Source organism: Mytilus galloprovincialis, chromosome 14 (assembly GCF_965363235.1).
Source record: "Mytilus galloprovincialis chromosome 14, xbMytGall1.hap1.1, whole genome shotgun sequence".
Taxonomy (NCBI): Eukaryota; Metazoa; Mollusca; class Bivalvia; order Mytilida; family Mytilidae; genus Mytilus; species Mytilus galloprovincialis.
The window spans coordinates 24,721,274-24,747,855 of NC_134851.1; the positions used below are offsets into that span (position 1 = coordinate 24,721,274).

Consider the following 26,582-nt stretch of genomic DNA (forward strand, 5'->3'; position numbering starts at 1 on the left):
ACAAGGTTTCATGCATGAAAAATGTCTCCGAGTGAGGGATTTTCTCGAAGTGTTGAAGATCCATTTGTGGGGCTGTTTTCTGCTCTTTTGTCGGATTGTTGCCTCTTTTTCTTTTACAATTTTCCCATATCCATGCTCGAGTGTATGAAACTTCTCTGATTTTCTGTTTCAGTTTGTGAAAAAGAACTAAACCTTAAGGGGGTTCGCTTTTCAGTTTCAAAGTAATTAACTTTTCAAAATATTAGTTTATATAGATTAGGGGTTATTAAAGGAATCCAAAGAGCAAAAAAAATATATAGGTCGCCATGCTTGTTTTCGAGATATATGCCATTGAAATTTTGGCGGGAAAATATTCTCTCCAGGGCCGTTACTACATTGAGGCAAATGAGGCAAATGCCTTATGTAAAAAAAAATAATAGAAAAAAAAAAAAAAATGAAACAAAAGGTTGTTTTCATATCAAATTGTTTTCACGGAAAGTATCTTGCAAGAAGCAAGTTCTCTTCACTCTCTAGTGTATCCCCTGGATGTTTTTCGTTATCCATGTTTCTATTTTCCTTTTAGTTTTCAGAGTTGATGGTCTATTGTTTGTACTTCTGTGTTCCGGTTTTGTCTTTTGTTCATTTATTGTCCTTCTTTATGACTATAGTCTGAGCGTTGCTTTTCATTTGTAAAGTTTTAACGTGGTTTTGCAATGTTGCATGTTCACCGATGTCCAGAATTGTGCGAGAAATATATTTTAAGAACATGCGATGCTACTCGGTGGACACAAAAAAAAATTGTCCTTTCTGCATGGATAATTGAAATTGATATCAAAGAATACAAAACAGTTTGTTTTATTGCAAATGAAACTAGATAGCTGACATGGTTTGAATTAAAGTAAGGGCACATATTTCCCGGTATCAAATAATTTGAAAAAAAAGGTATTGCCATATATGACCTTTTACATTGAAAGGTTAAACTTGCATTAAGTCGTGTTGAGACCCTTTAACAGATAATAAAGGAGTATGGGGACATAATCGCACGCAAAGTCAATGCATAGAAAAAATACAAATGATCAACGGTCAAAGTTTGTGTTCCTGCTCTTCATCTTGATAGTTGCCGGATGGTCTTCAACAATACTTTTGAAGAATCATTAGTACCGTAAAAGATCGAAAAACAAGGCGAAGATGGTCCCTAGTGTGGACTTAAGCAGTACTAGTACTTAAATAATACTGCAATGTCACTATATTTAAATCTAGTCATAAAAAAATCACCAAAGTCTAATCACAATACAAGACAAGAACAGACAGACAGATACGGTATTAATTAATTATGAGAATTACGATTTTTGTTTTATCCTACATATCGGTATTTTAATGTTGTCTCAAATACCTAAAAGTCTTAAATTACAATAAATCTTTGTTTTTGCTTTCGGACCTCATTGTCGAAAAAAATACCTAAAAATTAATTAAGCCGTTTCAATGCAAGAAAGAGTCTTGGAAACGCTCAGAATGCATGATTTTGCGTTATTTTACTCAGAGCGGCCCCCAGACCCCTCGCCTAAAAATTTTCGCCTCGCTCCGCTTGGCGAATATATTTTCAATCACTATTAAAAGAGGCTAGTTACGTCCCTGCTCTCTTGACTTTTCATAGCTTTAGACAATTTGAAGTTCTCAAAAACTGTTAAAATTTTATAAAACTTTTACAGATTGCTTATCATTATACATGTAAAAGATTTATAAAAAGAAAAATGGGGGTCACCGGGCAAATATTTTCCAGGCATTCAAATGGATAAAACCAGAGGATTTCGAAAATCTGTCAAAAAATCCAAAACATGACAAGCCAGCTTCCTTAAATGAGGCAAACGCAAGTTTAAGATACACATTTGCCCTCCGAGAATTAGAAGTATGTCAGCTGCTGGACTGTCTGAACATAATCCATCGAGCTGTACATAGATTAAAGATGGATACAATTCATGTTTTTTTTTTTTGCTTTTTCATTTTTCTGGTTGCTATATATTTTAGTTTTCTATGTAACTTTAAAATGCTAAAATTTTTATATACGCACTATTTGACCAGTGCTCGGACGGTTACGTCCTCCATCCTGTTGCATCGATTATGTCTTCACCGGAATTTGAAGTGACTGCGGATTTGTTTTTGAATATATTTAAAACCGACGGGTACCACTAGTGGAGCAGATATCATCTCTATTAACCGATATCTGCTGAGGTTCGTGGAGCTCAATCTTTGAGATTTTTTTTGTGTAGTTGTTCATTGACTATTTTATGTCTTTTGGTCTTCCTTTTTTCTCTCATATTTTTGCTTTCATTAATAGTTTTAAATGCCCTCTTGATATATCCTGCCTTATTATATAACAAGAAAGCCGCATAATTAAAAACATTTCATTTAAAAAATAAATAAATTCAGCTTCTATTTTTTATAAGTTCAAAAGGTCGAACTAAGGATATGATTATATCTTGTCATTGGTAATCAAATACATATGATATGACACGAAGTTTTCCTTTTTATTATCTGACAATATATTTATCATGTTTTGGTTTTAAAAGTCTAATTTTTAATTATTTAAAAATAAAAAGCGAATCATAATTGTCTACGAAAGTTATAAAACATTACGCATATTGTATATTTTTTGTCTAGAAGACAGAAATAGAAAGCAGTAAGCAGCGGACATAAAATAACAAACAAACAACAAACAAACAACATAATTAACAAACAAACAAATATGTAAACAAACAAACACACAAAGAACTGGCGTACGATGTTGTTGAGGAGCATTAGAAAAGATTGAAACGTGTGTTTTAAGTATGATCATACACAGATTCATCTCCCTGGTCAGTTCTCCTGTAATATGTTGTATTGTATGTTGCATCATAGTCGTCACGAAAACCAAGAGCACTGTCATATAAATTGTTTGAACCTTTACCACTTGGAGGCCTCATATGATTGAGCTTGTCATATTCACTCTCTAACATATCGTCGGAATTTTCTCCATTCGTGCTAAAATTCTGCTCAACCTCCTGATTACTCGATTGGTTCGTCTTTACCACGACCGCATACTCATTATTTCGGCTGTTGCTCGATTTATTACCACTTCGAGGCCTCACAGGATTGTACCTGTTTTCTACCATGTCATTTGAATTTCTTCCATTCATGTCACAATTGTGCTCAACCACCTGATTAACAGATTGGTTATTCTTTACCACAACCGCATATTCATTATTTCGGATGTTGTTAGAACTGTCGTGGGTAACGTCTAAAAGTTCAAACCGTGTATCATCTCCACTAACTGTGTGGATATCGTACATTGTTTTGTGAACATGTGGAGATGATTGGTTGGAAGTATCGTCGATGTTTGGAAAATTCGAATCAATTATTTGACTATCATCAACAAATCTGTTCTTCATAAATAGCCTATGGTGCCTAAAATGTGATACAGCATAACAGAATATAATTATTTTTCAATTCACAAGTATCATATAAGATCTAAGATTAGAGGCATTCGGAGGTTATTGATGTTCGAAATCTTATTAAAATATTCGGAAAATAAAAAGAAAAATAGAAAAAAAACCTAAAGGAAGTGTATGATCTTCAAGAGTAGCAAGACTTGGTGCGACGTCAAATTAAACTTGATCTGCTATATATGCATCATTCACCATGCAAATACACAATCACGCAGTTAAAATTTCACAGCACGGAACAGATAGCACACAATCGGTAAATTTATTGATTTGAATGGCAATTATAGTATGTAAAGAATCTATGTACGCGAAAACATGTCGCTAATGAGTTATTTTGTGTTTTGCAGGTGCATCAACGCGCGTAACTTATCAATTGTAATACATGTATATACACGCCATACCGGCATACGATGTGGAATACATCATATTACTGCTGAGACATTTAACACACTTTACACATAGACACATGAACTTTCTATCACAGATTTGTAAAAGGTGTCAATAGAGTTGTTAGTGTTTCTGTGTTGGTTTTGTTTTTTTGTCGTTTCACTTTTGCACTATTGTTTTGTTTGCATATCTTCGAATCATGTGGTGTATGTTTGACCCATTGGTATCCCGTTTTTTTTTTTATCATACTAAAAAGCAAATTCAAATTGTTGATTATCGATTTTGCTTGTGTAAGAAAACAAAAAGCAACTGCTATCACTATTGCGGGTTAGCATATATTTCCTTGAGGTCTACACTGGACGCAAATTGATTAAATAGTAATTTAGACTACGTCGCCGAAGCTTTTTGTGCATTTTATTTAAAAAATATTATCACTTTAAAATTATTAAAAAAATACCAACCTCAACCGACAAATAACAAGCAAGACAACAGCAGCAATGACAACAAACCCTGCCACCAATGAACCAAGAATTAAACATAAAAAGTGTTTTAAAAGAACTACAAATCGAAACGAAATCAATAAATTTTAAAAGTAGACAATTTGAATAATAAAAAATACAAAAAAATACAACAAAACAGAGTGTAGAGTTCAATTCACGCACCAAAAAAACCGAAACCAACCCAAAATATTCCTAATCAAAAATCATTTGATACAATTAGCATTAGTTCAATTAAAAATACTTATATTATTCTGCAAGATTATGCACAGTGGAATCAAATAACCCCGTTAAAAAAATAGATTAAAACACCTTAACAATAATATCATCCAATTTTATTTCAATGAATTCGTCAGTTATGAAAGGGTTGCGGTTTTCATACGGCTTTGCCGTATTTGGCACAACTTTTTGGAATTTTGGATCCTCAATACTCTTCAACTTTGCATTTGTTTGGCTTTATAACTATTTTGACATGAGCGTCACTGATGAGTCTTATGTAGATGAAACGCGCGTCTGGCGTACTAAATTATAATCCTGGTACTTTTGATAACTATTTACACCACTGGGTCGATGCCACTGTTGGTGGACGTTTCGTCCCCGAGGGTATCACCAGCCCAGTAGTTAGCACTTCGGTGTTGACATGAATATCAATTATGTGGTCATTTATATAAATTTCCTGTTTATAAAACTTTGAATTTTTCGAAAAAACTAAGGATTTTCTTGTCCAAGGAATAGATTACCTTAGCCGTTAAATTTGGCACATTTTTTTGGGATTTTGGATCCTCAAGGCTCTTCAACTTTGTACTTGTTTGGCTTTATAACTATTTTGATATGAGCGTCACTGATAAGTATTATGTAGACGAAACGTGCGTCTGGCGTACTAAATTATTATCCTGGTACTTTTGATAACTATTAACAGTAAAAATGGGTTAGTTTTTTTTCTTTCAAATGTTAACGGTAAAAAAAAATTTATAACTGGAGCAATTTATTTTCGTTGTTAAAGATTTTAAATAATAGATTCTGTTAGCGAGCTTAAACAAAAAAAAAAAAAAAACAAAACCAAAACGCGCTTTCTTTACTTTTGTTTATTAATTTAACAAATCAATTAATTTGATAATTATCACACAGATATCAAACACGGTAAAACATTTGTTGGAGATCACCCCTTTAGCTTACCTTGATGATTGGTAGTCGTACTCGTACTCTGACTCCGAGCATGACACTTATTTTAAATATTTACTACTTCTACTACATTTACTACTACAACTGCATACCACCTATAATTAAATGGATATTGTTATTTCAGTTTTTTATAACTTTTACTAAAATTATGTAATATCCATACCTATTCTAGAATGAATACCTGATGGTATCTCTGATACCCTAGTTGTACTTTCTAATATTTCCCTCTCTTTTAGGACAGTTGTGTTGCTGTGTGTATATAAGAGGTTATTTTCTGCTGCCATGTCTCTGAATTCTTTGTGGTTCCGGTACGTACTGGGGATGTTGCAACAACTTGAACATTGTTAATATTATCTGGACTTGAATGAGATAACACAGGACTTGTTCGTTGTTGAGAGTTCGATTGTGTCGTAATCTTACTTGAAGTAGTATAGGAAATCTGACCAGTTGCGTTTCTACTTACATATGAAGAACGATTTACCATGGAAGGTGTACTATCAAGCCTAGTTGTTTGTGAACTCCCTTCTACGCTAGATTGTGTTGAGTGTGTAATATTTACCGGACGGTTGTCAGCATTGTCTTGATTTGAATGAAATAGGAAATCGCTTGTTTGTTGTTGAACATTCGACTGTGACGTTATCTTACGTGTTGTGGCATAGGCACTTGTGCTTTCAGGTTCTTTTGTTTGACTTGAATTTTTTGTTTCATGTGAATTAGCATCATTAACTGCAAAATAAAAAACCCTAGATATATTGAGTATCAGAATACAATGCAAAGGACAACACAGAAATGTAACGATTAAATTGTCAAATATCTATCTATTTTACTATTGGCACATTATATTTTGCCGTAACAATTCACTCGTTATAAACAATCGTTTAATGAATGACTGAAAAGGTATGATTAAATGCGTTATCACCCAATATGCTTTGTACATAAACAAGACGTTTGACATTAGTTCTTCGTGAACACCATGTTTTATGAAATTTATATTCTATTAATTCTAATATGCATTTGAAAGCCACCATACTCCTGATATATTTGTTATTATTGATATCCACAAAATGCCTGTACCAAGTCAGGAATATGACAGTTGTTGTCCATTCGTTTGATGTGTTTTATCGTTTGATTTTGCCACTTGATTAGGGACTTTCCGTTTTGAATTTTCACCGGAGTTCAGTATTTTCGTGATTTTATTTTTTCTGAATTTGTATATTGAAAGATATACAATTTGAAGTTGCAGACGATTAAATTGATATTTTATCAAGAACCTATATCTTTCTAATGTCCTCATCAGTCTCGTTGTAATCAAAATTGGATGATCTTTTCGAATGCGGGAGTTTCTGTGTTCGACAGTCAACAAGGAAATTTCAAATTGGTATTTCAATCTTTTCTTTTAAGCTCGCATTGCTCTAAAGTAAAAACAAATGGTCATTAGCTCGAATTTCCTTACCATGTTCTACAAGGATGGTACATTGTATATATCTTTCTGTGTTATCTTTCTTTAGCACGTTTAAGATTTAACACACCCTGCTGGCCAAGAACTACACATGGATAATTTCATATCACGTTAACACATTCTTGTATTCAAATGCATGTCATTTATTTTATTGAATGTAACAAAATAAAAAAAAAAAACACCGCTATATCTGAAATCCTGAACACAACGGTATAGTACATGTATGATAATAATCTTATTTAGATCTTGAAGTCGGAAATATTGTATAACCATTCCAAGCTTGTATTACCATATGAACTAGGTAATTAAAAGAATCTGCATTGAAGCATAACTAATACTTGTCATGTCGCTGTTATGTTTCTAACATGTCACTTTTGACATATTGAATCACAGTGATCGGTTTCACACAACTGGTTTGAGAAACATAGTCATGTGCAAGACAACATATACTGTCCATACATTAATTCACTGATATAAAAACAAATCTTGATTAGGACCTATGCTCAAATCTGAATATGTGAATCAATGAACAGACATTTAAAGAACTGTATGGTATATAACATTTATAATCGATTGAAGTTTCATTTTCTACAGCCCTCATGTTAGACTTATTGAATATACTTATCTGAAAATATTTCAACATTTGAAATGTAACCCAAAATCAAATTGAGAGAGACGTCTTGTCTATGACCTTGCTAGAAGAATTGCTTTTAACAATCTTAAGCATAATCCCTTTTTTCAAAATATTTGGATATTTCTTTATACAGTTTATTTCTTTCCTTTGTGATCACAAATTACGCCAAGCAACACGACGGGTGCCACATGTGGAGCAGGATCCGCTTACCCTTCCGGAGCACCCGAAATCACCCAAGTTTTCGGTGGGGTTCGTGTTGCTTATTCTTTAGTTTTATATGTTGTGTCATGTGTACTATTGTATGTCTTTTTGTCTTTTTTATTTTTAGCCATGGCGTTATCAGTTTATTTTCGATTTATGAGTTTGACTATCCCTCTGATATCTTTTGTCCCTCTTTTATTAGCTTTTTATTCTGAATTGCAACCTCTCGTACGTTTCGTCACATGCGCGATAGTAGAGAAGTCTCATATTGAAAAAAAAGATAATATTTTAAAAACAGCAGGAACATGGTCTGAAGTTTGACTAAATGGTAGAGTGTACATCAACCATTATGATTCACAGTGAAAATATGATGTACTCGCCAGGAATTTGAAATACGACACACACTAATAAATAAATGTACACAAACAACTTTAATCTGACACATACCACAGAGGTAGCCGAAAGTTATGGAATTACAGTTCTGTACACTAATATGATATGTGTTGTCAATGTCGCAAGACATAACTTTACATATAAAAGCAACTGCTGGTTTATCCATGTCATCTACAATAAAGATTTAAGATATTTGACTCACTTCAACGGTAAGTGTCTTCCTATATAGAAATCACAAAAAAATACATGATTCCATCTTTGTACCTTTCACATTTTTCTAAGATTACTTTAGATATTACATGTAAATTCCCTGTGTAGTCGTTTGTCTGTACTTTATCTTTTACTTCATTTCCTGTTTTAACATGGTTAATTTGGTATCTTTTAAATCTGACGTGTTCTAATTTCCATGGTTCTTCACGATAAAAAGAAACAAGACGCCACGATATTTGATACTAAGTTAAATTTTATGAATTGAAATTAGCAAAGAATAATTAATAGCAAATTTTACATTTTTAGGAGAAACTATTGTAGTCATAAAAAAGTATGATTCCCTCAAATATTTGCATGCAAAAATGGAAGTATTGGTATATATTACCACTTTTTACTGATGCATTAAATCCAAACCGGAAGTAGCCTGTGAAAACTGTTTCATTGTCGAATGTGCGTTTAACTTCCTTTCTTTCGCAGATATACGGTAGTTCATCTTGTGGAATTGGACTTTTTAGGTCATTATATTCCGAAGTGTTTGAAATTTGTCCTGAAACAAGAAGCAACACGAAAAGAAAAAAAAATACATCATTAGATTAAAAATCTAAAATGAAAGTTCTCAGATCTGAAATATTCGTTATGAAAATGTACAAATTTATGTCATAACATCCTGTTACAGGTTGTTGGTTTTATTTATAAAGCATGCCTTTTCAACGATCTTTTATTTGAATTCTATTTGATGATTATATGTATGTATGTTAATAATAACACCTATTTCTAGAATGAACTTATTTGAATATCTTATTATTTAAGTTATTAAAATTCCTACTCACCACATACGTTATCATATTTCACATTTGAATATGTACATGCAGGCTGGTGGCATGTTTCGTTACCAGTTTTGAATTCATTTAAGTGAACTGGAAGAATCGATAAAAATGTCACTCATATATTGGTTATCAAACCCTATTATAAGAGTAAAAATAAAAAGTAAACCAATTATCTAAGCTGTATTTGACAAAACTTTTAGGAATTTTGGTCCTCAATGCGGTTCAACGTTGTACTTTATTTGGCCTTTTTAACTTTTATTTGTTTTAAGCGTTACTGATGAGTTTTTTGAAGACGAAACAAGTTAAATCACAAAAATACTGAAACTCAAAAAGAAAAGTCCCTGATCAAATGGCGAAATCAAAAGCTCAAACACATCAAACGAATGAATATCAACTGTTACACTCCTGACTTGGTACAGACATTTTCTTATGTAGAAAATGGTGGATTGAACCTGGTTTTGTAGCTAGCTAAATCTCTAAATTGTATGAAAGTCGCATTAAATTCAATTAAATTGACAACGATGCGTGAATATAACAAACAGACACAATAGGTAAAAATGTAGAAAATAGGAATACGGCAGATGTGTTATCGGTTTAATCACTTTTAAAACAAAAAAATGTAACAAATAAGCATAAAAAGGCATACATCAAATTTAACAAACTCATTTTTTATTTATTTTTTTTATTTTATGTCGTTCAAAGTATGATTGGATACTTAATTACAGTGTCACGTCCAATGGATATCATAAAAAAAGACTTAACAGCAAACTTTATATTGATAAAGACAAATAAAACAATACTATACCAGTCAATAAGATGATAAACAACGCCAGTACGCAGAATCTATACTTAAAGACCATCGTTTATTATTTGTGAAGTAGATATGGAATATTTATTAACAAGGTCTGATGCGAATGTAAAATTTCAATCCTGGTATCTATGACGAGTTTATCTTCAATACAACGATGGACTAAAAGCACATAAAAACTATGATATAGATATAGGAAGATGTGGTATGAATGCCAATGAAACATCTCTCTATCCAAGTCACATTTTATAAAGTAAACCATTATAGATCAAGGTACGGTCTTCAACGTGGATACACGTATAAAACTAAACATATTCTTGTCTATAGCAATTCAAAAAGAACTGATAGATTAAAAAAAAGTAAAATCACAAAAATACCAGACCCCGAGGATAATTCAAAACGGAAAGTCCCCAATCAAATGGCAAACATTTTTGGTTTATATTTAATCCTTAATTTAATCTTTTTATTCTAATTGTGTGTATATTTGAAAATCTTTTTATTCTAATTGTGTGTATATTTGAAAGAAAATCAAAAGGATGCCAACATAAGACCAAGGAGAATATATAATGAACGCCATTGTTTAGACCTGAAATGCGAACATTGGTACAAGTTATCAAACATTATCAAAACTACGTTATTTGTATTTATAAACATATAGGGTGATATAACCTGGTAAGTGGTAATTGTATATAGAGTTGAGAATGGAAACAGGGAACGTGTCAAAGAGACAAACAAACCGACCATAGAACAGCCCAATGCCACTAATGAGTCGTTAACGCAGCGAGACAGTTTTCCGAGGGGAAGGGGACAGATATGTTGGAATTTATATCATGTACATATGAACTAGGTTTTGTTCGTAAGTGATTGGAAAGATTACAAATAACAAATACATTTTACATACCTTTATAAACCCACCAAAATATATTTGGGTTTGAACATTTGTATGGTCGTAGATTCTCTGGCAGACTATTGTTGAAATTCCAACCACAAATACAGTTTGGTCTAAAAATCCCCTTAAAAGATCATAATTTTTATAAGCGAATGAGTCACTTGAATGTTGTTTTCATAGCAAAAAACATGATAATGGTATATTGGTAATGATTGAATCATCTCAAGTTATAGTGCAAAAATAAACACTCAATTATAGAGCATTATTCATAATAAGAAGACATATTGTCGTAGATACTTGGATTCGAGCGCACGTCAAATTGGTATTACTCTCCTTCAATCCTAATAAAAACTGTCGAAGATCTACACATTTTCATCTTAATTTGTAAATTGAAATTACTCGCGAATCGAGCTTTACAATAAATTCCCTTTTTTGTAAGTTCTTTAAATGTGCGATCTTTGTTGTGTACCTTCCTCACCACTTGACCTTTAATTGGAACATTCATTGTCATTTTGTAGACTTAAGATTTAGATTTATCTTATTGAGTCCGACCACTTGACTGCACATGTATAACATTACCATACAGTACATTCAAGGAATATACAATATAAAACAGATAAAATACATAGATAAAGTACCATTGTGTAAAGAACTATGAGCGACTGTAGCACATTTTACACACACAGTTCCAAGATTAGATAATATAAAAACTTTCTTCAATCTAAGTTGCAAAAAGAAAGTATTTGTCTAATCAAATTTTTAAATCAAACCATAGCAACTAAATTGTAACATTTGTTATTTTGAAATAAAGACAATGATCAGAAAAAAATATAAAGCAGATGCTGTATAAGTGCCAATTAGACAAATCTATGTACAAGTCACAATGTATAAAAAGTAAATCATTTTTAGGTTAAACAAGAATGGGTCCATAGTACACAGATGCCTCATCCGCGTGATCATTTTCTTTGTTCAGTGGTCCATGAAATTAGTGGTCAAAACTTTAATTTGGCATTAAAAGAAGAAAGATGAAATAAATCACAGGGAACATGTGTACTTAGTTTCAAGTTTATTGGACTTCGACTTCATCAAAAACTACCTTGACCAAAAAATTAAGCCTGAAGCGGAACAGACAGACTAACAGACGCATGGACAAACGGAAGAACGGACTCACATACCGGAAAAATATATAATGTACCTAAGTGGGGCATACAAAAGTTTTACTTCTTTAGATTGTCTGTTGTTGGAAACAATTTATAATCTAAGTTTCTTTCAAGGTTCAGACTTCATTTAAATAGAAACTCTTTATATTTTTGTAAACCGTTCTTATCTCTATATTTTTTTTATAACCTGAAGCGAAACATGCTGGCGAACGAACGGTCGAATAGAGAGACCGAAAAAATAATGCCTTTAAGTGTGGCATAAAAGTACTGATGTGATTTAGTGACTAAGTGATAGGCCAAAGTCTTCAATAATATTTAAGGTTACATTGTCTATATAGCTTCACCACTATGTTTAACTAGTATTACAGCAATGATGATTTGTAGAAAAACAACATTAGAGCAAAATTCCCGAAATAAAACCAGGTGCTTACATCCCATAAAAGTTATCAATTTTGCAATATTTTTAAAATAATCTTTTTACTATTTTTTTCATATGCTTAGAACTAACAATGGACAACTTAAGTCAAGCAATGCATAGATGTGCAAGTAACTGGCAAAATACAACAAATGTTTAGGAGCATTTATAGCTCTTAAAGCTAGCACATTCACCAAGGTGGCAATATAAACAATTAAAAAACTTCCCTATTAATTTTGAATTTATATTGTAGACAAGTGTCACAGTAGCAGTGAAATTAAAATGGAAAGTTAGAATGCATGCAATGCAATTTCATGAAAAACATACTTTGTGTGCAAACATTACGCTCTTAACCATCCGTTTTGCACATAGTTTGAAACAGTCGTGTAATGAATGATATCCTTCCGTTTTCTCGCTTATTATATTATAGCAACCTGAAAAAAATAAGGGAAATCTAAGAAAGTGAAGACGTGAATTCCGTGTCCGATAGGAAAAGTATTACCTCGCAAAACATATTTCAGATGCTTTATTTAGAATATTGATCCAAAACACTCCAATTTATATATATTTAAAATCATAAACATTGTCGTTTTTTCCGTGTAAAAATCAAAACAGAATCTTTCAGGATCTATACCTAATTTTTGTATAGTTATGATATATGTAAATTGTTTTATGACGTCAAAAAGTCAAGCGGCGAATATTTCCAAATAGAGATAAGGTGTCTTAAATGCTGGCTATTGTACCTCTGTTTCATTTTACAATCAACATGGACATTTAAACATTTAATTTATGAATAAATTTAAATTAACAAAAAAATATTATTTTATGTGATTGCTCCAAAGTATTTCGAAAAGTTCGTTCACTCTAGATGTATATTAATTATCTAAAATGCGTTTGCCCAGATAAACATCTGGTTTTTTTACTTACTCTGACAAATATAAAATCTAACCTTCAATTGAAATCATGGTGGACAGTTTGTAGAAATTTCCAGTCCAAAACAATTTGTCCCTATTCGTCTTTATAATCTTATTACAAGTTCGGTCTGTTTCTATTTCCGCAATGTCAGCAAGTCTTAATTTCTGCACAACACACTGTCCAAATGCTTCTTTCCAAGTTGTCGAATTTTGTATTATGCTTATACTATTACCTTTAACGACAATTAACTCCGTCAATAATTATTTTCATGTTGATTCATATGATAAATTACTTTGCATGGTATGTTTTAATACTGATAAACAGTACCATTTTTGTCCTCATAAAATTTCATTTCTTTTCAAGGTAAGGCTTTCATGATCATTTAAAATAAACTATTTTGAATCAGCGGTAATATATATTGAACTGATTACGAATACATCGACTATATTGAATATGCTTTTGTACCTACCTGCTGGACACAATACAAAGCGCCACATGATTAACAGTTTTATTATGTACGACATATTTTGCTAATATCATCTTTTCCTGCTGTACAATTTAAGATTATCACTTCCGCCTTTTATCGATTATTTTTTCTTAAAAGATAAAATGAGTCAATATTAGATTTGGGTACGACTGTAAATAGTTTCGTTTCTATAATAAAACACCCGTTGCATTTAATCTCATTCACTTCATGTTGCAATTAGTTGCATTCATGTTGTTTCTCTTAATTACATGTAGTAAAGTCTGCATAGATTTGCGAATGTAGACACTTTTATTTGATTTGACGAAACTAGACATTCAGATAATTATGTAATATAATTGACTTATGTGTCCCTGATGACACCTATGACCTATCGATATAGAATAAAGAAAAACAAAATAATACGCACCGTAACTTTAACTCAGTTAAAAAGAAGTCAAAGTCCGAGGTCAGAATGGGTAACAAAAGAAATTAAGCAAAATGACGATGAAACATACATTAACAAACGACTACTAGCAGTTAAAGACATGCCCGCTCTGATTGAAAGATTATGTCTCCATCGTTTGAAAATCTAGCACAGTCCCTCCCGTTAGGGGTTAAGTATCATACCATCATTAAATGTATGAGAAGAACATAACCGGTATCATGTTAACAAGCCATTAAAGGAATTTATGAAATTATAATGATATATTTGATATAAATAGTTGGACTTAATAGAGACCCTTTTGTGAAAAAGCATTCCACGTTATCCTATCTAACTATTCTGTTTATGTCGTTGCTGCACTAAACATACTATATATCAAGTGTAGATATGAAAAAGTGATACAACAAAAACAAAAACAAAAAAAAACTCCAAGGAAAATTCCAAACTGAAAGTCCCTAATCAAATGGCAAAATCAAATGCTTAAGCACTTGAAACAAATTGATAACAACAGACATATCCCTGTTCTGGTACAGGAAGGCATGATTAGTAATGTTCGCTAAATAAATTCATCATACATACCATGATTGAAATTCTGTATTTGCGCCAGACGAGCATTTCGTCTTCGTTGACTCATTAGTGACACTCGAATCAAAGCAAGTTAAAAAGGCCCAAAAAGTACGCTGTTGAAGAGCATTGATAACCAAAAGTTACTCAAAGTTTTGCCAAATAAAGCCATGGTAATTTATTCCCGAGGTAGAACAACCTAGTTAGTATTTAAAAAAAATACTATTATTTATCCATTTTTCAAAAATGAAATTAATAATGTAAATGGGGAAATATATCAAAGAGACAACTATCCGACCGACGAGAAGACAACAGTATATTTTTATTCAATAATAGTTTCAGAATTCTGAATGTTTGTTTAAAAACCTATGAGAATTATAAAAATCCCCTTTTTTGAATACACCATACAATCTCAGATGTTCTCTTATATTCTAAATCATATATATGAATACCTTCTTACATATTTGATAAAAGGTTTTAACCTTACTAACTTAAGGACCGGAAAGCTGCACTTATTTCGAATGTCATGTTGTTAGGGTTTTAAGATACTATGTGTCGAGATTAACATGACTACACGCCCTAGACTGAGTTCATGTTGTTGTGTTTCTTCTTAACCCAGTATGGGTTAAATAGATATGACTCGCCCTTTCTTAGACGTTAATAAATTCATAAAAATAGTTACACATGAATGTATACGTGAACAAATACTAGTATTCAGAAAGTTAAAATTGAAAAGCGAACATTTTATTTGCCATACACCATTGGTATTTTAACACGTTTATTATTTAACACAATGCACTGCCAACTTAACACAACACAACAGAACACAATGCGCTTTTAAACAGGTTTTTGGCGGTTAGATTCGATCCGTTTGTTGTCAAATCTAACAGTCGTGTATCTATGGGCTGTTTTCCTAAGTTGAAAGGCTAAATTTATAAATGATGTTGACATATGGTTAAAGAAATATCAAAAATAAAAGAATAACGAATAATCAAAATTGCTTGATAGAACAACATATCACAACAAACAACAACCTGACTCCTTCAAATAAATTTGAAATTATTGATAACGAAACATTTTGTTAAAATATGGTCATCAGATTTCTTAATTAAGAAAATCAATAATGATTTTGAAACTGCTAGTCTTGACAAATATCTAATATCGGCACAGGAGAAAATCACTTATGAGATCTTCGGCGCCAAAACACTCATAACCAATGGCTGGCATTGACCCGAAGGTTGCAAAATTAAAAGTACACAATATGTACTCAATCCGATGATTTGGAGGAGAAAAAACCAACAGCATTGAGCGACGGCAGCTGCCAAAGAAAGGTAAATAATCATCATATTGATACTCGATGAATTAATACATATGATAGGCTAAATCAATTAAGATGGTGGAGTCATCTGAAAGCAAAAGCAAATCCAAATGTGGTTTTCTAAGTTTGATTTTCAAGCCCTACTCGTGGCACCCGCTTCTTTTTCTGACGTAGAAAATAATGGTTTACTATATACCAATAGTTTGATAATATTATAAAGACATGATGATTCACAAAAAAGAACCGATAATAACTGCAAGAAGTAGAATACAGCAATGGTTATAGAAATTTAATAACTTTTATTAATGACCAATAAAGGCAAAAATAGTATACCGCTCTTCAAATAAAGTGGTACAATATTTCTGATAGTAAAATCTCTTTTACATAATCTATTATGCTGTATTGTCTGTCTAATCGAAGGCATATATATTTTGCATATTCCGCATGACAACCCATATCACTGCCGTTTTATTGTTAATCAGAACTGATTATCTTCTAGTTAACTAGTGTTGCGGACTTTCTACCCTTTGAACTGTACTTCTTTTGATTTGATCGGCTTTAACATCAATTTCCTGATAGTTAGAGAGACATATAACTCGTTTACTTGAATATCTTCATAAAGACTTTTTGTTTCAAATTTTTTTTTGTGTCTAAAATATAAAAAAAAAGATAAATTTTTGTATTTTCATGACAGCAATAATTGTAATTTGTTTAACAGCATACAAAACAAAGTATATTGGGTATCAATTCATGACACAAGAACATTGCATGCCCATCAAAAACCACACAGAATGCAAAGGAACAGCCATGTAATTGCTGTACTTTATTTCAAAGCCACAGTGATGCTTTTATCACAGATAAATACTACCATCATCTCACTAGTTTAGGACGGCCTCAAGCACCGGTTTGATCAGAATTCAGTGCAATATGAATTAATCCTTGAAGACGTTGTAAGACGTCACATAAGCAAATCAGACCCGGTCAAAAAGACGATACTGGTACTGTTAAGTAGTACACATTGGAAACAACATAGTAGTCACTGGGCTTTTAAAATGTAGTGAATTCAAATTTAAAAACAAATATCTCACAAACAGGCTTTGAACATTTGGTTGAAATGCAAGTTTCCAAAATGTCGTAAGTCAACATGATAACTTTTGTAAATCGAAGTGAAATAAACACTATGGCGTTTGTGGATAACATTAAAACTAAACTTATTTTAACAGAAATAAAGAAATGTACAAGTATTTGATTTTCAAAGCCATTATACAATACTTTTCAAATATACAAACAACATTTTGGAAGCAATCTTTAAAAGCAATTTTATCACAAGGCTTATTTCAATTTGTTTTATTGATCTAACATTTGCTATTTTGAGTTATACGACATTTTGGACCCCCAGCGACGATATGTGTACATATCAAACTATGTAGAATAATTATATTTTAAGGTATGAAATGATAGATGAAGGACTGCAGATCCTTGTAGAACTCCTTTTTAACGAATTATTTTGAATAATACGAATATGAATGAATCAATTGAATAAATGCGACGAATATTGATATTTCGGTAACCAGTACGGTTTTATTGGGGCTAAATTCAATGCTTCAAATTTAATTAAAATAAACAAGAAAAGTTTGTGGGCGTTTTACAATTTTTTAGTATAGGCCTTAAATGGAGAGAATTATGTTGCACACCTGTATCTCAAGTATTCAGATACCATAACTGTAAACAAATACAGAAGAGCATACAGACATGCACTTTGCATCAACTTTGCATTCCAAATGACCTTTTTGGAACAAGTAGTTAATCTTTCTTAGATTGGCTTAATATGTTATTACCCATCATTAATCAAAGTTATATATATTGGTATAACGTATTGAATTTTCTAATGACAAACAACAATACTGATTACAGAAAAGTATCATTAATCCTCCACTAAGAAAAGCCAAATATTGCCCATCTCTGTTAACACATTACTTATAGCCTTTGGGTAAACATCAGTAGCAACTGAGTTTACTCCAAATTTATATAAATTCGATAAATGCTTGAAGAAACGGTAATAAACAAAATACAAACCTTAACCAGCAAATAATGAGTAAGAATACAGTAACAAGGATCACTATAGATGCACCTAAAACGCCAGCTATAATAAATCCTGCAAATAGACAGTTACACCGACTTAGCTACGAATCATATGAGTACAACATTTGAGCATAATGAGTAAAGCATTTTCGATGAAAAGCCTTAACTTCCGGGTTTAACAAATGAGGCAGCATTTGGTTACACTTCCGGAACACTTGAGATCACCCCAGGTTTTTTGATGGGATAATGTTACTCAGTTTTTAGTTTTCTGCGTTGTGTTTTGTAGAGTCTTGTTTGTATTTTTGTCGTAATTACACCTTATATAAGAATGCAAGATTTTGATTGGTTGGTAGCCAGTGTATTTTTCGCATATTCTAACGTTTTTAACTAATTTCGAACGAATTTCCCTGTTTTTCACCACTGCCGGTGAATATGCCACAAATACCATGGTATTTGCCATTTTGAATATTCCTGTTGTGCCCTCGCGGGTATAATCCCGTCAAATTTTTTCGGATATGACGTTTCATAAAGAATGCGAGATAACGCGATTTAGTACTTGTATGATTCCCGCGGTTCCATGGTAATATCCACTTATCTATTCTAAAAAGTATGCATAAGCAAAAGTATTTTTTTTTAACTTCACCTGTACAATAAGTTTCAATACATATCTATTCAGTGTAATTAAACAGATATATCATGTTATATGCGAAAATTACCATTCTTGGGACCGAATTTCCCTTGTCAGGTATTTTTTGCAGATACCCCTCCATAACATGATATATCTGTTCAGAAAGCTTGTGTCATGATCAATTTATTCTATGAGTAAATACAAAACGCATTTCTAATTAGTGACTGCAAATTGTTAATCAAAATTAACTTAACTTCTCTCAGTTCACATTACGTAATATTGTTATCTAAGTACTGTGCTACATTTTAAATGTTTGCAAAACTTTTAAATTGAAAACAAGGTCTCAACTAACATTGTACCATAACATGGTGTTTTCTGTATTTGGAAAATTTTAGACAGATGCAATGATTTGTCTTCACGTTTCTATCTGACCTTGGATGAAAGCTCAATTCTTTTGTTTATGTATTTTTTGTAGGAAACTTAATCAATACCTATTTTAGAGTGACAATTTATAAATGGGTCTGAAATTCTACTTGTTGTGCTTTCCAAATTATTCATGTTGTGTGTGACGTAGCTACTTGGATTCTTCAAATTGTTTGTCGTGGTAATGGTGATTGACAATATATGAAGTCTTGCTGCTTCTGACTGAATTTTTTCGTTAAGAGCTGTTGGTAATATTGAACTTTTTATTCGGGCTACAGTTCCCGTAGTATGATAAAAATCCATATTTACTGACAGCTGTGCTACTGATGACACAGGGAGAGATAACTTCTGTGATGAATTTGTAGTGAAACTTGTTATGCTGTAATTGTTTGATTCGACTGAAATATAAGGTGATCAATTGAATTACCTGATCTTGAACTTATATGATATTGTATAGCCCTTTTGAACATTTGGTTTTACATCATATACACATAGTTCATTACACTTATGTAGGTAAATGTACATGTATGATAAGACTACGATGTAAATAGAACGACAAAATTAAAATGGTTTTATTTAGTGCTAATTACAAGATCACCTCCGACTTTATTGAACAATTTTTTAAAATGCTCGTCCATTTTTTGTTGTTTAATGTTGTGCCTGATGTTATTTGTGTCTCCTGTCCTATAATGTTGCGAAACATGTAACGTGTAATGTTGACAATTAAATGATCTTTGATATCATGTTCCAAATTAAACTACAAACCAATTTGTGCAATATGTGACAGTTTGAGATACCCTAGCATTCTGGTAAGAGCAAGGATCTTTAAAGTAACACAGTTGCTAATCATAATGATAGACCTGATGGATTGAATTAAATGTTGGACCCCTGGATGTGTCTGGCCGTACAACACTTGTTTTTAGATTATCCATTCGGCTATGTTAAAAATATATAAATAGCCTCTACTCAGGTCAAAATGAAGAAATTAGTCCAATGTTTGAAACTGTAAAAGAGGGACAAAAGATACCAGAGGGACATTCAAACTCATGGATCTGACTTAAAAGAATAGGATAAACAGTCTTTCTTCCTAAAAAGCTCCTTGTTTCCCCTAAGACGTTAATGCATTACGTCAGCTTCTTGTGAATAAGGGAACAAGGCGACAAAAAGAGGGACGCAGATTATTCTCATAGGAATGTCAATGTTTTGTTTAAAACACCTTTATCCAAATAGAACAAATATGTTGTCCATCAAGAATTGAAACATCGTGAAAATATCAGTTTCAGAGAATATTTGTTTGAACCAAAGTAAAAAACACTTGTTTTGACGTTGGCAATTCTTTTTTTATGAAACAAAGCAATACCAACTCTTTCAATTTGTCTTTTAGTTTGGAATGGTAATAATTGTATAAAGTGTAGAAAAGTCAAAAAGAGTCTCAGATTGTATGTACTTTAAAAGATCTTTGTTATATTTTAGTATCCACATCCGATTCACCCCAATTCTAGAATAGGCAATATATTTGATTTACGAAACTTTTAATCTCAATTACTTTTCCTTGAATTTCGATAACTTAGAGTACCCTCTAAATCATGCTTCGTATAAAGACAAAATCTTAACTTCGTTAGTTTGGCTTAAAATGTTTGAGTTAAAAAGGATGCTAAATAGTACTATAAGTAGATTTGACGTCTTTATCCCAAGGTTTAACGAATATACAATGAAGTTAGACAGGATACAAATCCCACAAAGTTGAAGGCTTACGTTTTATACAGACGAATCCATTAACAGTCAAACTACAATTCTGTGGTCTAATTTCAATGGTGAAATTACGGAGACAGGAAATTGATATGCACTTCACAACAACTGCTGGATTGTCTTCGAATCCTACAAAAATGTAAATTTTTAATTTAGTATTCAATCTAAAAATAAAAAAAAATGAGATAACTATCCACTAATGTTCAAAAGAAGTTGATGTATACGTAACAATGAGAAAACTCTTTATCATATAATGGTTAGCTATAAGAAGCTCATACATTAAAAATATGAAATAATTCAATTGCAAAAAATAACGGCACTATTTATAACAAAACAATTTACGAAAACAAATATGACAAAGTACACCTACTGGAATATGGACTCCTGACTTGGGCCAGGCACATATAGAATTTGGTGAGGTAAAAATGATTGTGAGCGTTAAACCTTCTTATAACCTTGGACAGTGATGTCATAGTACAATAATCATCAGTTGGATACAAATAGAAAGACATTTAACAAAACACAGAGTGTACGTGGACGTGTGCCTAAACTCTCAAAACAAAAAAGAACCTTAGTACAGATCTGAGTTCTTGGTTATCTAATAAGTCATTGTGTTTGCCAAAATAGGTTTAAGTCTGTTATAGGTATTTTGCTGTCAGAGCTCGAGATTGCATTTTAGTTCTTGTATGTTTATCTGTCTCGTTTTATTATTGTTGATAAAAGAAAAATCATTGTCCTCGATACTATGTTTAGGTCAACCTGAACACATACACATATATATAAGCATACAGAAATACATATCACCTCTTTTTACAGATGCATATTCTCTAAACCGGAAGCTATCCTCCTGTGATAGAGTCCCATTGGTATATGTTCTATTGACTGCATTTTTGTAACATATATACGGCAGATCATCTTGTGAAATTGGACTTCTGAGGTTATGGTAGCCTGTATTTGAATATGGTCCTGAAGCCAGAAATAAATAGAATTTTAACGGAGACCAACAAGTTTTAATTTGACCTGTTGATACAATTTGTACTTTGCAATTTTTTACTCATTGTTTACTTATTTATTGTATATTTTACCGTCCGTGCAAGCGCTGTATATACAGTCAAGGTCTTTTAAAAACTCAGTATTATTATATCTTGTTTTACTTTAAAAAAAATATATACCATCTATGATTAGTGTTTGGTATGAACAACAAAAATGGTATATTTTGTAAAAAACATTTTTGTACTCCACGAATACCTTACAACACAATTATTTTTTTACCTGTGGACGTTAATTTGTTTGAGGCATTTTGTCAAAGATTATGGTTGATTTCGTTTTACATCCCAACACCCCCTTTTTTTTTAAATAATTTTGTATTAACATGGTTTCATAGATCTAATTTATTCTTTCAGTGTATGTACACTTGTTTTGTTAATATGCATATTAATTGAGTGAAACCATTTCATTTGCTATTTGGTAGTGTGTCTTTCCTTGTTATAATTTTCACTATTGTTTCTGGTTAGGTGAAGGTTGGCTCCAAATGAAACGTTTAAAAGCGTTTTGTATTCGCATTTCAAAATTCATGAACCTAATGTTCAGTGGTTGTCATTTGTTGGTGTGGTTCATTTGTTTTTCTCATTTCTCGTTGTTTTATATCAATTTGACCGTTAGTTTTCCTGTTTGAATGGTTTTACACTAGTTTGTTGATGTGGTTCATTAGTTTTTCTCGTTTCTCGTTGTTTTATATCAATTCGACCGTTAGTTCTCCTGTTTGAATGGTTTTACACTAGTCATTTTAGAGGCCCCTCTAAGACTGCTGTTCGAAAGGAGCCAAGGTTCCGTGTTCAAGACCGTACTGTGACCTATAATGGTTTACTTTTACAAATTGTGACTTGGATAGATAGTTGTCTCATTGCAATTCATGCCACATCTTCTTATATCTATTACACATGTTAAAATTGAGTATATAAAAATATTACGACATATTATAAATTATTTTTATCAAAAGTCTTAGAATTTACAATTGACAACTGTTACAGTGGATTTCTCATATGAATAAATGAAAATGAAATGCCTTTATTGTAATTCATAATTCTTTAGTAAATCGAAAGATAGGGCATAGTATTTGTGCATATGTTATCATGAATAAGTGAATCTGCATACTTACCACATATAGATCTCGTTAAAGTCGTAGCTGTGGTTTTTGATTCCTTACAATGCAGCTGACGGCATGTTTCATTGTCAGCATGGAAATCATCTAAATGAACTGAATACCAATAAAACAACACACTAATGACATATAGTAGTATATTTAAAAATTGCTTTAACAATCTACGGAAAACATGATATTGCCTTTTAGCATTGAAGAAACAGAATTTTTAGGCAATCATCAAAAACATATCGCTTTTTGTACATTGCAATGTTATATTCTTACTTTTATCTTTTTTTTTTAAATTATGCATATGATGAATAAATAGTAAAATCACAAAAAAATCTTATCTCCGAGGTAAATTAAAAACGAAGGTCCCTCAACAAATGACAAATCAGAAGCTCAAACACAACAAACGAATGGACAACAACTGTCACATTTCAGACTTGGTACAGGCATTTTCTTATGTAAAAACATGGTGGATTAGACCAGGTTTAATAGCTAGATAAACACCTCTCACTTGTATGACAGTTGCATAAAATTCGATTATATTGACAACGATGTGTGATAAAAACAACCAGACATAAGAGGTACAAATGTCAAAATAGGGGTAAAATATAGACATTATATATGTTATACAGCTTATGAATGTAATTAAAATTTAAAAAGAACCAATGACATTTATCCTTGTAATTGACGGTTAAATTTATTACATAGATAGATAATTTAGAGTCAACGTTATATATGTCATATTTATATATTCATATTTGATGAATGGTGTTCATTTAAAAGACTTTTGAATATTAATAAACATGAAGTTATAACGGGTTTATTTGAATTATCGAATATATATATGTAGGACTCTAAAGTGCGATGGTACTCTAAAGTGCAATGGTCACGCTAAAGTGCGATGGTCTACGCTAAAGTACGATGGTGTCTCACGCGAAAGTGCGATGGTTGTTTGTTCGCTAAAGTGCGATGGTGTATCACGCTAAAGTGCGATTGACCAAAAGGGTAAGAATCGAGGGATTAAAACATCGAGGTTAAAAAATAGCCTTTTTACAAAATAATATTACCGTTCACACAGTCTATCATACACATCCTCATACAGTCGTTATTTAAAATTGCAAATACAAAATTAGATTATTGTCGGAATATGTAACATTTTTTTAAAGCTTTAATCTAAACGAGAGAGAGAGGCGATGTTCGCTGACTTTCCTTCTTTTTCATAATGACCACACAAACATGCTATATTTTCCTTCAATATACAAACTAATGTTTTAGCCGACTAAATTAAATTATAATTTACGCATGCAAACAAGTACTTTTATTTTACCGACGTTACTTTCCAATAAAATCGACAACATTTTAACGGGAACTGCAAAGTAAACTGCAGCATAAACAATGATTCAAATGTATCTGTTCGCTTCCAACAAAAGCAGGATACATGATATTCATGCGAATACTATTTTGTATCTATATGCTAGTAGTAAAATGGTCGACTGCAGGATACAAGTTCTTCCAGCTACAGAAAAAAAAAACAATTGCCTCAGCCGATAAAGCACGGTCAGGTTTAAATCATTTCAGTCATTGACATTTGGTTTTAATTAAATGTGTTAATAAAATATTTGTAATTTATCTTCCAGCGTGTTCAACTTTTAGTTTGTATCGTACTTTAGCGTAGACCATCGAATACTGCTTTAGTTTGTATAAACGACTAAACGTCATAATCAAACTACGTTTTTACGTCTATATTTTCCCGGGCCATCGCACTTTAGCATATGCAACCATTGTACTTTAGCGTAGACCATCGCACATACGCGTCCTCATTGCACTTTAGAGTCCTACATATATACACGAGTGGGAAGATAGCATATAAACATATTTTGGACTTACTTTTATAAACTACCCAAAACGTAGATGATTTGGTACATAGATATGACAAGACCTTTCTTATATCCAAATTCGTTGAATTGCGTTTTTGTAACTGCAAATCGCATATGCAATTTGTTCCAAAACCAGCCTGAAACGAATAATATATCTCTATTGATTGGGATTTCAGATCAAATGAGTTTTGTTTTCATCACAATAATAGGAGTGACACAGCTATTGTCAAACCACATCTATTTAAGTGTTGTGGTCTATAACAATGTGAATATTTTGGGAAAGTGTTGTCGGTATGAATATTTGCAAAAAGCAAACCTTTTGCATTTCATCACACATGTAATAATGAAACCACTCATACAAGTGAATGCTATAGGCTGAAGTTAACACACACCAAACACATATAGATAAATAAAATTTAGTGTACCTTTATAAATTTTAAATTATAATTTGACTATGAATGAGAATATTTTAAAACAATACATGTAGTTTTTAGTTTATATTACATTGAAACATACCATGTGAGCAACATATCCACTGATATTCATCCTCTCAGAAGAACAAAGTTTAAAACAGCCATGCAGAGTGTGATATCCATCACCATGCGTTGGATATGGTATATAATAACAACCTTTATGATAGATAAAATAATGTAGAGAAAAGTTGATAATAATCGATTTAATAAGCTGGTGATTGATCATGATGATAATATAAATATCAAAACAATTTATGATAGTTGATTGTCAGGTTACTTATTTAAAAATCTCTTAAAATATGCATTGCAAAGTTGAAGGGCATTGATAATGAATCTTTACGAAACAGCAGATTATACTGTTTAGGCTTTAAAATAGGACAATACATTTCTTTTTAATTATGTATTCATTTCATGACGAAAAATAACAATTTCTGCACTGATTGTTCAGTACCGTTATTGTGATACCCTCGCGGACAATACGTCTACAAACACTGTCGCCAACTAGCAAAAATACTATTTATGAAGCAAATACTTAGCTAGGTTTTGTGTGAGCTGTTGTGCTTTCTATTAAATGTATTGGAATTAGTTTAATATATAAAAAAATATGTGAGTTGATAAAGCGCTAACATTTTCTATTCTTAGGATCATCTTATTATATTTGCAATATTTAATACAAATAATTACCTTCGATGGAAATCCTAAAAGACAGTTTGTAGAAATTTCCAACCCAGTACCTATTGCTTGCACTTTTGGAATCTATTCTATTACAGGCATTATTCATTTCTAAGTCTGTTATGTCAGCTAATTTTGATTTCTGCTCAGTGCAATGTTCTAACGCTTCATGCCAAGTGTTTGAATTCATCACTACTTCAACATTATAACCTGAAGTCAGAGATGGGTCCGATTACTTTCAATGTCATTGATTATTTTGTCCATTTCACGATTAAATATAATTTATGATAACTCCATTTCCCAA

At 31.8% G+C, this 26,582-nt stretch overlaps 2 long non-coding RNA genes across 2 annotated transcripts; both read right to left on the reverse strand.

The window, feature by feature from the left end:
- Positions 1-12,846: 12,846 nt before the first annotated feature.
- On the reverse strand, positions 12,847-14,006 carry LOC143059083 (uncharacterized). The gene is made up of 3 exons (XR_012973378.1): positions 13,905-14,006; positions 13,470-13,667; positions 12,847-12,954 (listed from the first exon to the last, which is right to left on the reverse strand). It is a non-coding gene; the product is annotated as an uncharacterized LOC143059083 (long non-coding RNA).
- A 7,132-nt stretch (positions 14,007-21,138) lies between these two features.
- Positions 21,139-23,366, reverse strand: LOC143059171 (uncharacterized). The gene is made up of 3 exons (XR_012973412.1): positions 23,266-23,366; positions 21,912-22,073; positions 21,139-21,236 (listed from the first exon to the last, which is right to left on the reverse strand). It is a non-coding gene; the product is annotated as an uncharacterized LOC143059171 (long non-coding RNA).
- Between the last annotated feature and the right edge of the window lie 3,216 nt (positions 23,367-26,582).